Consider the following 13,834-nt stretch of genomic DNA (forward strand, 5'->3'; position numbering starts at 1 on the left):
TAATGTACAGGAAACTGAAGTTCATCTTTGTGTAAAATAAAGGTTGATTCATAGAGTTTATGTATATTGACAACTACTTGTTATTCCTGTATTAACCCTGATAGGGAAAAAAGAGACTGTTCATTTAAGGAAGGGAAATTAGACCCAGCCTGAGAACCGTAATTCCTTCTGTGCAGTTAATTCATTAATATGCTGGGAATTTCAGTGACATTTTTACAAATGAAATGTGCCACAAAACCCCAAAACAGTTTGTTTTGTTTGGACCCAAGTAAAGGTTTGCCATGAAGTCAAAAGACTGAGCTTTCTGCACCTGTGATCCAATGAATTGTTTGTTGATTTTTAGAAGTTTTTAAGGAACGGGCTACCATTCTGTTGGCCTTGAACTTTCCTTGGCTTAGACTTTCATATTGCTTTGCTTTTGGTTCATGTGTGTGTCATTTATATAAATTACTTAGGAGAGAAGTGTACCCCTAGGCAGCATGGGGGCACAAAGGAAGAAAAATGTAAGCCATATGATTCTTCATCCTGTCTTAGAGTTTAGTGTCTGAAGTTCCACTAAGAAAAGCAAACTCACAGGGCCCAGTGGCACAAGCCTGTAATCCCAGCGGCTTGGGAGGCTGAGACAGGAGGGTGGCGAGTTCAAAGCCAGCCTCAGCTAAGCAACTCAGTGAGAGTTGCTCTAAATAAAATACAAAATAGGGCTGAGGTGATGGCTCAGCGGTCAAGTGCCCCTGAGTTCAATTCCCGTACCCCCGCCCCAAGCAAAACAAACGATTTTTGGTTTTGTTTTCAAGTGGGTGGAGAGCATGGAGTAGAGAAAGGGAAAGTAACTTTTCAATCCTGTTAGTCTTCCTGAGAAAGTTTTTAGCATAAGGAATAAAGTATTCCTGATAAATTATTTATATATGCTGTTTTGCTTGTGTTCGCCCTCTACATGATTTCTGGTTCTTCCCAAGGAAGCTTTTTATGAAAAAAAGTACCTAGAGTTTTGAGCAGATAATTACAATTCTTTCCTTTGAGCAGTATATACTTACTATGGCTAGACGCTAAGCTCTGAGAAAGGCATAGTGTTGGATGCTGTTTTATTCACCCTGTATCCCCAGCTTCTTGCATAGTTTTTAAAGGAGCCAAGTACAAAGTTTAGAAATACTCAATTTTTTAGCTCAAAATCCAAACGCAGATGAGTACTCAGTTGCACCACTAGCTCATTTCCATGCGTTACAACAGAGGCAGGGCACTTACTCTAAATTAACATCAGGTGTTACCCAAGACAATAGAATGTTTACGGGAGAGTGGCCAGTTTAAAAATATATTTTATAAAAGGGGGCGTGGCATAGCTCATGGTAGGGCTCAGCTTAGCACGCACAGGCTCTGGGCCTCATCCCCAGTACCAAAAATAAATAAACAAAAGGAATAATTGGAAGAATCATTATTTTGCTACCCCCACTAAAATAACTGATTTACACTGACATCACCAGTAAGTACTAAACTCATTAGGAGAAAGATTGAAGGAAAACCATATTTCCATAATACCAAAGAATTGTTCTCCATAGTACTAATCATGGAAGAGGAAAATGCTAAGAGATTTGTGTCTCCAGATACAATTCAATATAAATTATGCAACATCACTTTGGAGTTACACTGATGGAACTGCTTAATCTTGATCAAACTGAACCTTTTGCTTTAAATTCCAGGGTACAGAATACGGGGGACTAGGGAACAAGTTAAATTACACCATGTGAAACCAGCTGGACAAATGCAGAATCTGGCACATGCTGCAAGATAATTGGCTGGGCCTTTTCAATAAGTCTGTCACAAAATAATGAACTGCTCTTCAGTTTACACTCTGAAAAATAGCTATATAAAACATTTGAAGATCAACTGAAAATTTTGAGTATGTTTGATGCTACTAGGGACACTTAACCACTGAGCCATATCCCCAGCCCTTTTTGTATTTTATTTAGAGACAGGGTCTCACTGAGTTGCTTAGTGCCTCACTAAGTTGCTAAGGCTGGTTTTGAAATCTCAACCTTCCTGCCTCAGCGTCCTGAGCCACTGTGATTACAGGTGTGCGCCACCGCACCCAGCTCATTAATTTTTTAAGCTATGACGGTATATTATAGTAATAAAAGGAAAAAACTGCATTAGATGTGTTCCTGAAGAATTTAAAGGCAAAGTGTCCTGGTGTCGGCAATTTACTTTTAAATGATTGAGTCAAAATACGCAATTCATACATACACTCTGCTGTATGTGGAGAGAAAGCTGGAGAAAAGGAAAGAGAAAGATGCCTTAATATGGCAAAATGTTAGCAATTGTTGAAGTAGGTGGGTAGATAAAGTGGTGTTTCAAAATAATAGTCTTATCTTTTTAAAAAATGTTTATAAAATTTTTAATTTTTTAAAAAAGGCTCTTTGGTTCAGAGAGGCAAAAGGATTTCCTCCATCTTCCCCAGAGTGGCAGTCGGCTTCTTGGGGTAGAGCCTGTGCCTCTCTGCTCCACTCCTGCACATACCAGGATCCCCCTGTGGCATGGGAAAGACATCAGTTTGTGTTTGGAAACAGACTCAAGGAAGTTAGGCAATTTTCTGCTTGTCGTTAAAGACTTCAGGAACAGCAAATGACACAGCAGAAGGAGTTCAGGATGAGACTGAAGAGCACATTCCATGTAGGAATAGGTGAGCTCACCAAACTCAGGGTTTTTCCCTTTTCATTTCTCTCCTCCGCTCATTTCCAAATTGATGTTTTCTCAGCAGCTGTGAGAAAGTACCAAAGAAGTTAAGCTCCAAAATAAAACACTGTATTTTAGTTTAAGATTTCTTGTATCTCAATTTTTTACCCTTTTCTTGGAAATAATTGTAGCTTCATATAAAGCCTGCTTAAAATAAATTTCATTTGCACACTGGTCATTTTAATACCATTTTTAATATAAAAAGATTTTAGGCCAGGCTCAGTGAGTGGCACACACCTGTAATCTCAGCAGTTTGGGAGGCTGAGGCAGGAGCATTGCAAGTTCAAGGCCAGCATCAGCAATTTAATGAGACCCTGTCTCAAAAAAAATAGAACTGTGGATGTAGCTCAGTAGTAAAGCACCCCTGGGTTCAAACCCCAGTACAAAAAAAAAAAAAAATTTATGAGACAGCTAAGTTTTTCCTAATTTGCACTTTTTTGGGGGGGAGGGGGGATCCAGAGTTGAATCCAGGGGCACTCGGCCACTGAGCCACATCCCCAGCCCTATTTTGTATTTTAGTTAAGAGACAGGGTCTCACTGAGTTGCTTAGCGTCTTGCCATTGCTGAAGCTGGCTTTGAACTTGCCATCCTCCTGTCTTGGCCTCCTGAGCTGCTGGAGTTACGGGCATGAGCCACCACGCCTGACCTAATTTGTACTTTTTAAATTAATAAAATAGCTTTGATCTTTAAAGTGCCCCCAAGTGAATTGTTTCCTGTTCCCTACCCCTATCTCAGAGAAGAACAAGGACCGTACAATGAATTCAAACTTCCTAAGGAGTTTATATCCATAATAGAAGCAGCAAAGGCCCAGGCAGTGTTTTGAGAATTGAGTTTTAACCATGGCAATGGTTACTATATAACCACTGCTTATCAGGTGAGGTGTTTTTCTTTAAGAATGTAAATTTAAACGGTCATGAGTATTTGCTGAGTGACTGGTTAGCTTCCCATGTTGATTCTCATCACCTGATGCCACTAACGCCCCAGAGAGGTCCAGATGACTCCTCAAGTGGGCATCAACAGTTTCTCCTTGAACTGGTGTTGGCCACCTGAGGATAGACCCTTAATTCATCATTTAGATGTCCTGTGGTGTGAGTCGTAAAAAATCATGTAAGGTGCCCGTGGCGGAGCACTTACCCGACATGCGCCAGGCCCTGGGTCCCATCCCCCATCACCACTAATAATAATAAAAATACAATCTGAATGTCTATTTTTTCAAAATTTTATTTCTCTATAAAGACCATATTTTCTTTGTGACGCTTAGCATTCTCCAATTAAGCCAGTCATAAAGTAAGAGAAATTAGTTAGAGATTGCAAATGAAGAGCTAGTAGTCTTAAAAAAAAAAAAAAACCTAAAAGAAACTTTTTTGTGTCTTGGAAATATTGCCTAAACTCACAAGGGAAGGAAAAGTAACACATTAAAACTTCATAGCAGGCTTTGGTTCCAACTTGCCCTTTTGTCCTTTAAAAAAAAAATACAGTGACCTAATAGGCTGTTGTGCTGTGTCGAGGTTTTCGAGCTTTTGGAGTCATGATTTGTGCTCATGACTGGAGTCGTGGAAACAAGCCCTTTTTTTCCCCTAAAACAAGCGGCCTCAGTCTGGGCCACTCCAGACTTCCTTGCCGCTGACCTCAGCATTGACCTTGACTTATTCTAGGAAGAACTCTGCCCGTTTGGCCCTTTGAGTTCGTTTTTATGTGAATTCGTGTTCCCTAGCATTGAAGTGGGATCTCCCAGTTAATAAGCAAAACTGCGTTCATGACTAATTCTGAGTCTGCTGTCTTTTCATCAGGATTTGGAATTTGTAAACTTGGCTTATGGAGTCTGCTTAGCCCAAGGGGTGACAGAGCTGGACAGCTGTCTTATCAAGGGCATATGTAGACTCACCTGGTTTAAAAATCAGGTCCCCAACTCTTATGTAGCCCTAAAAAAAAGTGGAGGGTTCCAGCAACATGCTTTGGTTCTGAAGTGCTTCTCCTCTTTTATCGAGTTTCAGGAGAGGAAACTCACTTCCCAAACCGTGTCAGGCTGGGGTTGGTCTTCAGCGCCACACTGGCTGCACTGCTTTGGGTCAGGCATCAGCTCGTCTTATGAAAGGCTTCACTTAACCGGCCTGTACAGGTCAATGCTGCTTCATTCACCATAAAATGTGATCACGCCTGGCTGTTGTCTTCACCACTTGCCTGCTGCTTCAAAGAGCTTGAATCTTTGGTCCCTTCAGGACCATAAAAGCTCATGGAGGGCAAGAACCATTTGGAACACTTTTGTGGCCGGCATGTCAAAGGCACTCCATGCTTTCAGTAATGACTCACACTAATGGGGCCTCAGGCCCAGACTAACTCCGGGGTCCATTGGTGTCCTTTGCTAGTGATGAGGATCTCAGGATTGGATGTCAGACACACTGACTCTCGGCCACTTTTAGAGTCCTGGATGCTGAGATCTGAAGATAAAGAAGACAGCCTCACCCTCATACTTTTTGGTTTATTGGAGAGAAAGTCGACACAAATCATAGGAATAAATGGTATGGGGGAGAGAGGTAGCAGTATGAAGAACATACTCTCGTTTTTTTGTTTTGTTTTGGGGAGGGGGTTCCCAGGGAATGAAATCAGGGACACTTGACCACTGAGCCACATTCCCAGCCCTATTTTGTATTTTATTTAGAGACAGAATCTCACCGAGTTGCTTAGCACCTGGCTTTTTCTGAGGCTGGCTTTGAACTCACAATCCTCCTGCCTCAGCCTCCCGAGCCGCTGGAATTACAGGCATGTATCACCAAGCCTGGCTGGAGAACATACTCTGGTTGATTATGGAAGCTTTGACTCCAGATAGGATGCTGCAGTCTGGCTGGGCACAAATCACGAGCCACTCAAGCAGGAACAAACTTTATTTCCGAATTCCCACAGCACTCCACGCACACTCCCCGGGAACTCTCCCCAACGCCACCCACGCGGCTCCTCTATGAACACCCCACACACCAACCGGAACTCCCCCTGGGAACTCTCCCAGAACACCACCGGGCTGCGCGGGCATTCACTCTCGGAACCCCGGGAGAACTCAACGGGAACTCCAAAGTAGCAGGCACCCAAGGCAGCAAGAGCCGCCCTATACCGACAATAAAGGTCTAATATACAATTTAATCAATCCAGCATCATCTTAATGGCTCTCAACCATTACTTCTAGCAAAATGCCAGGGGCCATTCAGACTGGCTGTGGCTCTCAACAATAGGAAGTCTTGATTCTATACAGATGTGGGTTTCGGTGTGTGTGTGTGTGTGTGTGTGTGTGTGTGTGTATGTGTGTGTGTATGGCCAAAGGGGTTCATTTTACCATTCTGCTATAGCAACTTGATCTGTCACAATGGTCCTATCCATGCTGCCAAACTAAACCTTTCAAAAATCAAATCTTACAATATAGCACAATATTATCTCTTCATAGACTTTCAATCCACATTCCCGCCTTCCACCAGTCATTCAACGTAGAAAGCTTCACTCCTTTTTACCTAGTGGCACTAGGATGTATTTGGACAGTGGAAGTGGCAGAATGATTCAGAACCTTCTAGGTTCCCTGGGGGAGAACTCTTGGTTAGAAGATTTTGCTGTCTAACAGATGACCTTCATTTTGATCTGGAAGTCAGCCTAAGTAAGCACTGTTATATTCTAGAAGGAAAAGAAAGTAATCACTAGTTACCCAGAGTGTGGATTATAACTAGAGGCACGTGAGGACCCGGGTGTGTGGGTGTGTCAGGACCACCCAGAGGAGCCTTAGAATCTGGAGGAACGGCTTTCTGGAACTTGAAAACAATTCTGGCAGTCAATCCTTTATGGCAGCATCGATTTTGCAGCCCAATGCAGAAGAAACTGGCTTGTTGTGCCACACACACACATACACACACACACACACACACACACAGAGCATTTATTGGTTTTCTCCAAAGGTTTGGTTAAATGTAGAATAATGGGTGACTTTTGTTAAAAACCTGGATGCTAATAAAATGGGGAAGAGTCATGAGCTCCCTCTCCATTGTTCCTTTTCCCTCCAGGCCTCCTCATTTAGCCCCTCTGATTTCTCTCTACGTTGGTTGGATGACTTCCCTAGCCTCAGTACCACAAGTATGGGATCACAGGCCTCCCCCGGCTTCGCGATCGTGGTCAGTGGAGGGGAGCAGCTGCAGGAAAATTAATTTCTCTGCCTTCCCCTCCAACCAGAGATAAGGTGAACCTGATTATGCCCAGTGGGCAAGTAGCCACCCTTGGAAATCAGTCTCTTATTGAGACAAACCGTGAAGACTGCACACTTGCAAAAGAAAGAATGTGGAGCTGGAAGGTACGTGCAAATCCTCAGGATGGAGAGCGTGGGGGTGGGAAGGAAGATGTGTGTGTGAGCACTTAGAATTTTCTCTGCTTTTCTTTCCTCAGACTCCTTTCAAAATTACAAACAGAATGGGCCTTTGTGACCCCTAATTTGGGGTAAATAATGATCTATGACAACAGAGTTTTCAATTCTCCCGGGAAGAGAAACTGCAGTGTGTGTGTGTGTGTGTGTGTGTGTGTGTGTCAGAGGGAGGGAGCTATTTCCAGCATAAAAATAATTCCATTTACAGTGTCAGTGAAATGTCCCGTGTTTCCGTGGTTCCCCCTGCAGCCCCTGCTCTCCCCAGCCATGTAACAAAAGCCATTTACCCTTCAGTGACACTATCAGGCATCTCACAGGAAGCCTGGCATATTCAAAACCAAAATTCAGAAATTTGTTTACCTTTTGTCTTCAACAGCTGGGTGCAGTGAGTAGGAACCTAGGAGATTGCTTAGAAAACCAGCTACACTTCAAAAAAATTAAATGTAAAACTGTTCGCTCTTTTTTTCTAGCTTAGTCCTGAGAAATCACCACCAATCTAATATTTTGTACAGAAATTTTAGGCTACTTTATTACTGAACATGAATTTAATTTCTAACAGGCCAAAGTCAATCATATGTGCAAAAGCACTACATAAAAGGGATCTAGAAATATGAGGGAATTATTTTTTCATCCAGGTTAAAATTTGAATAGTCAAGTTTTTAATACCAAACCTCTCAGATGAAATGCGGGACCTCTTTTTGTCAGCAGGAGGTCAGAAAGTTAGGAGTGAAGATGAAAGGAGTCCTAGGTTTAACCTCAATGGAATCGCCTTTAATTTTAGTCTGGCCAGGCCCACGAAAGGGTGCAACATGAGCTAATTGCAACACCGTGTTTAATAGGGATTCTCTTCATGTCCAAGGCCAGTCATAACTTGACGAACAGTATTTCCAGCAAACAGCTTACCCCTTTTACTATCTCCAAAAATGGTCCATTTTCATTATTTCTATAAATCTGCTTGAAAAATATTATGATTCTCATTGCTGCTCAGCAAGCACAAGGCCCGGGGTTCAATCCCCAGCACTAGAAAAAAAACCCACAAAACTATTATGGGCTGGCCTCACTTTTTGCTATTATACCTGAAGTATTTACCTGCTTAATAAAAATAGAAACTTTGTGCAACCAAATTGTCAGGAGCTTTTCCACTGATCTAAGTACACACTCAATTCCCAAGGGCACAAAAAGGACTTCCAAGTTGCAAAATCACAACAGGTCCTTTCGCCTGCCTCCATAGGCCCTGCACCTTCCTCCAGGGAGAGAGAGAGAGACACACACACCAATATTGTTGATTCATTGGGTTTGTTTGGGACTGCTTATACTGTGTGGGTTAGGGTTTCAAATTACTGTTTGCTCTTTTAACTTCTTAGAAGGGTAAACAACTTGAAAACAGTTAAAACCAGTAGCAAAAGAAACTGGCTTCTGACCTACTCTTTAGCTTCATTCCTCTTCCTCAGACTTGCACAGTTGTTTTTGATGATGACTAAACAAAAGAAGCGGTAAGCTGTTGTGTTGCATGTTAAAGCTATTCTTCTGCTCAGTGGTGTGACAGCCAGACCCCACATTGGTGACTAATACTGAATCAGTGGTTTTCTAAGCGCTGAACTGATGGTAAACCAAAGAGGTCTAACTGAAGGTTTTCTGGATGAAAACTCGCTGCTATAAATAGTGTTCCTTTCCTTTATCTCTTTTTCCACCCCCAGGTTCCAACACCCAATACCCACATCCTAAAAGAGAAAATGGACAATTTGTTCCAAATAAATTTAGACAGGTGGGGGAAAGGGTCATCAGGGATCTCACTGTCCCATTCCCATCCCATCTCTCCCACTCTCAAACAAACCAGGCACCTTTATATATGGAATGGAAGTTGGGGGCACTCCACCACTGAGCTATATCCCCAGCCCTTTACATTTTTGTGACTAATTTGCCGAGGTTCGCCTTGGATTTCAGGTCCTGTTATTGAGAAGAACTTGAACTTAGGGCAAGAGAGATGCTATTGCTGCTGCCATGGATATTACCATCTGGGGTGAAAGCATTTTCTATTTAAAACTTTCTGAAACCACTACTTAGCATACAGGGGAAAAAATAAAAAAAAGGCTTACCCTCTTAGTGATCAGAGCCTAGTCATTGTGTACTATATTTAAAGGCCACTTATTATTTAAATTTCTTAGCCTGCAAAAATAAAATATCATTTTGTCAGTTCAAAAGTGGTTTGGAAAACTACAGGAATATGACATTTGCATTCTGCCAATAAGTCTCACCAATACTAGTGACAGTAACAGTTTTTCTGATTTATTGATTGAATGCTTTCCACCCTCTGAAGGAATCAGAGTCTAGAAGTTTCTCTAGGCAGTGGCTGTTGCTGGAAGGTGGATTGATGAGCCTTTGCGTTTGTCTTAGAGTCTGTTAACTGTAGCGTTGGCAGTTGGTTTCTTTCTGCAGTTTCCAATTTTAAGAGGTAATGCAACCTATAATCTAAATACTGGACAAACTGACCTCGTCAGATGTATGTTTTAAGAAGAATAAACATGAAAAGATGAGGTGAAGCAAATCTCAGTCTGTATCCTAAAAAGAGGTCAAAGGAGGAAAGAAGTGGGGAGGGAAGGGAGGCAGGGAAGGAGAAAGATTTAAAACGAATTGGTTGCTTCACTCCTATAGTCAAGGAACTGGTTTCAATGTGTGGACACATTGGAGTGAATTCATAGAGTTACTCCTTCAGCAAGTAAGTCTGTTGAAAACCTCCAAGGGATTCTTTGGAATAGATCCTGAAATTTGATGCATTTTGCACAATTGTTTTTGATGATAGCTAAACTAAAGAAGTGATATGCTGTTGTGTTGTATGTTAAAGCTATTTCTTCTGCTTAGGATTTGTTTAGTGGCTCCTAACGACAGTTTCAAATACAAAATACTTGTGGGACGACACACTGGTGCAACCACTCTGGAAAGCAGTATGGAGATTCCTCAGAAAACTTGGAATGGAACCACCATGGACCCAATTATCCCTCTCCTCGGTATACACACAGAAGACTTAAAATCAGCATACTATACTGAAGCAGCTACATCACTGTTTATAGCAGCTCAATTCACAATAGCTAAGCTATGGAACCAACTTGGGTGCCCTTCAACAAATGAATGGATAAAGAAAATGTGGTATATATATACACAATGGACTATTACTCAGCCATAAAGAATGAAATGATGGCATTTGCCGGTAAATGGGTAGGCTATCATGTTAAGTAAAATAAATAAGGCAATCTCAAAATATGAAAGGCCGAATGTTCTCTCTGATATGTGGATGCTGACTCACAATAGGCGAAGGGAAGGGGAGGGAGGAGTAGAGGTTCATTGGATTGGGGGGAGGGAAGGAAGGGAGGAAGGATGGGAATAGGAAAGACAGTAGAATGAATGGACATCACTTTCCCATGTTCATATATGAATACACGACCAGTGTGACTCCACATCATGTACAACCACAAGAATGGGAAGTTAGGGGCTGGGGCTGGGGCTCAGTGGCAGAGTGCTCACCTGGCATGCGTGAGGCACTGGGTTCGATCCTTAGCACCACATAAATTTAAAACAAAGATATTGTGTCTACCTAAAACTAAAAAATAAATATTTTTTTAAAAGAATGGGAAGTTATATTCCATGTGTGTACAATATGTCAAAATACATTATACTGTCATGTATAACTAAAAAGAAAAAATCAAATCAAATTTAAAAAGGAAAAGAAACACTAAAATACTTGATGCAACAGAAACCCAGAGCTCCTCAGGACTGAGGGAAGCAAGAAGAAAGAAAATGAACCGGGGAAAGGAGACAGGCTGTGGAAAGGAGAGCCAGGGGAGGGAAGAGCAGCACACAGGGAGGAGGGGAACAGACGTGCTGCAGGCCCGCGTTGCCTGGGCCACGCTCATAACCAGTACACACACTTGGAGAGGCTTGACCTGCTTGGGAAAGTGAGGGCTGCCACACGGCCCTCTGCTCAAGAGCACTGGCAACAGCAGCCACCTCCAAGCCAGGAAGTAAATCCCACGACCACACTCAGCTTCGGGCAGGCTCACGTTCAGGAGCCTTCTGGCTTTCAGGCTGGTTGGCACTTTATTTTTTTATTATTATTTTTGGTACCAGGGATTGATCTCAGGGGCACTTGGCCACTGAGCCACATCCCCAGCCCTATTTCTGAATTTCATTTAGAGACAGGGTCTCACGGAGTTGCTTAGCGCCTCACCATTGCTGAGCTGGTTTTGAACTCACAGTCTGCCTGTCTCAACCTCTCGAGCTGCTGGGATCACAGGTGGGCGCCACCACTCGTGGCAGGTTAGCACATTTTTGTGATGTGAATGATGTGAATGGACAGAAGCTCTTTTCTGGCAGGTGCAAACTTAGGTGAGAGGAGGGTACAGTTAACAATCAACAGACGAGTAGATGAAGAATAAATTGTTTTCTAGATTTGCAGCCTTAGAACCAGCGCATCAAGATATGAACTCTAGCCTGGTGTGGTGGTGCACACCTGTGATCCCAGCAGCTCTGGTGGCTGAGGCAGGAGGATTGTAAATTGGAGACCAGTCTCTGCAACATGGCAAGGAATCTGTCTCAATTTTTTAAAAATTAAAAAATAATTAAAAAAAAAAAAGAACTCGTTGTGCTTTGTTTGCTTCATTCAAGTACCTTTTGTCTTCCGAACGTGTATAATACAAAAAAGGAGTCCAACCAAGCAGGACACCTTCTGGGGCAGCATGCCATGCTGCTTGTATAAAAGGGGACCCACCAGATTGTGGGGGATGAAGGCAGAACACTACCATCAGCCTGAAGAACGCCGCCTTTTTCCTGAAGGTGCCATGTGAACTCTAGAACGTGTTGTGATGTGAACATGTAGGTCATGTGATGAAATTACAAAAGAGTAATCTGAGAGCAGTTTCAAGATGGATTTAGGGAGGAGAGAGGGGAAGGGGAAAGAACACTACTGAGGTAGTGGGTGCAGACATCCAATTTAACTTCCCTAGGCTAAAAAAATACAGGAAGTGGGGTTTCCAGGATTGTAAGACTCAAGATGCCTGAAACATGGCCAACGGCCAAAACACCTCAGTTCCCCCTTCCTCTAATTGGGGGAGTGTGGTGACAGTGGATATAAAGCTTAGACTAACAGATATCACTTGGGAAAGAACAGCAAACTTGGCAACTGCATGGATATAAGGAATTGAGAGAGAGAAAGAGACCCCCAAACGAAAAGCTGGCATTTGACCTTTAAAAACCAGCTTTTAGGTTGACATAGCTCAGTAGTAGAGAGTAAGGCCCAGAGTTCAAATCGCAGAAACAAGACAAGACATAAAACCCAAAAGAACACTTAGGTAAAGCACGGAGGGAAGAGGATCAGTTCTGACAGAAAGATGAGTACACTTTATATACTGAGTTCAGACTTTAGAACTAATAGAATATGAAGCAAGAGTCCCTGGCAGTGGGAAAATAAGGAGTGAATTTGCTTTGACCTTTCCGTTTCCATGTCCCTCATTTTCCCTGGGCCCTTCCAAGGACAGATACCTAGCATTTGTTTGTAAGTTTTTATTGTTGTGCTTTAAAAACCTCCCTCACCAGTTGTAGGCTTCAAGCCCCACCAAAGCAGGACCATCCAGGTTGGAGTGAAAGGCAATTGGCTTGGGATAATAATGGATGATGGGAGATCAAGACTTGGAAGAGGCTTATGACCACCCTCAAAGGAAAAGAAGGGTCCTCAGGGAGGGCCAGAAAAGCAGATGGCAGGACCCTGCAGAGATCAGAGGGAGGAAAGGCAGGGGTGGGTCGCCCAACTTGACCACTTAGTGATATCTTTTTTTTTTTTTTTTTTTTTGAGACACGGGTCTGGCTGTGTTGCCCAGGTTGGCCTAACCTCCCGGCTCAAGTGATCCTCCAGCCCCTGCCTCGCAGCAGCTGGGATCACAGGTGAGCCTCTACACAGGGCTAAGGTGACTGATTCAGAGCGCATGATCAGTACAGTGCTGGGCGGCTAAGTTCCCAGGGCTGGAGGAGTGGGAAGAGGCAGCAGGTGTGGACCCCCCTCGCAGCAGGGACAGAAAGGTAGAGGATGCCAACCGCCCCTCACTTGTGGCACCCTGTCAGTCCACTTTTGCCACTCGAGTCAATATTCATTTGGGATTAATATCAGTATAAAACACAGGCTGTCTTTAATCACCTTTTCCGACTCTCGAGCCTCTCCATGATCTTACTAGTGTACACCTGACCCATGACCAAGACACGGGCTACTGGTGAGCAGGTTTGGGGTCTAGTGGGTTGGTCGCTGGGTTTACACTACTAGTTCCTCTTTTTCTATCCAAGGAGCATGCGAGGAATTCTGTCCTTTGGGTTCAGGCACCGGGAACCAGGTGGAGAAGGAGGAAGTCCCCAGGCACCTGAGCCTGGAAAAGCCTGGTCGGTTATCTGGGATCACCGAGTCAAAGGTGGCGATGACCTCATCCCCGCAGAGGGCGCCTCCCCACCCGGCGGCTGACTTCCGCCAGCCGATCTGCCCGGTGAGTTTTCTTTGACGACTCGCTTCTCCTGCCTGGCGTCACAAGTCACTGGAGGGGAAAAAAAAAAAAAAAGATTAAACTGATTTCTCTGTTTCCTCCAGTGAAGAGCAGGAGGAGTGCTCCCCGGACCGCGTCAGTCCGTTCAGCCAGGCCTGGAAGAGACTTTTGCTTTCTGCTCTGTTTTTAATAAAACGCAAAG

The sequence above is a fragment of the Urocitellus parryii genome, chromosome 10 (genome assembly GCF_045843805.1).
Source record: "Urocitellus parryii isolate mUroPar1 chromosome 10, mUroPar1.hap1, whole genome shotgun sequence".
Taxonomy (NCBI): Eukaryota; Metazoa; Chordata; class Mammalia; order Rodentia; family Sciuridae; genus Urocitellus; species Urocitellus parryii.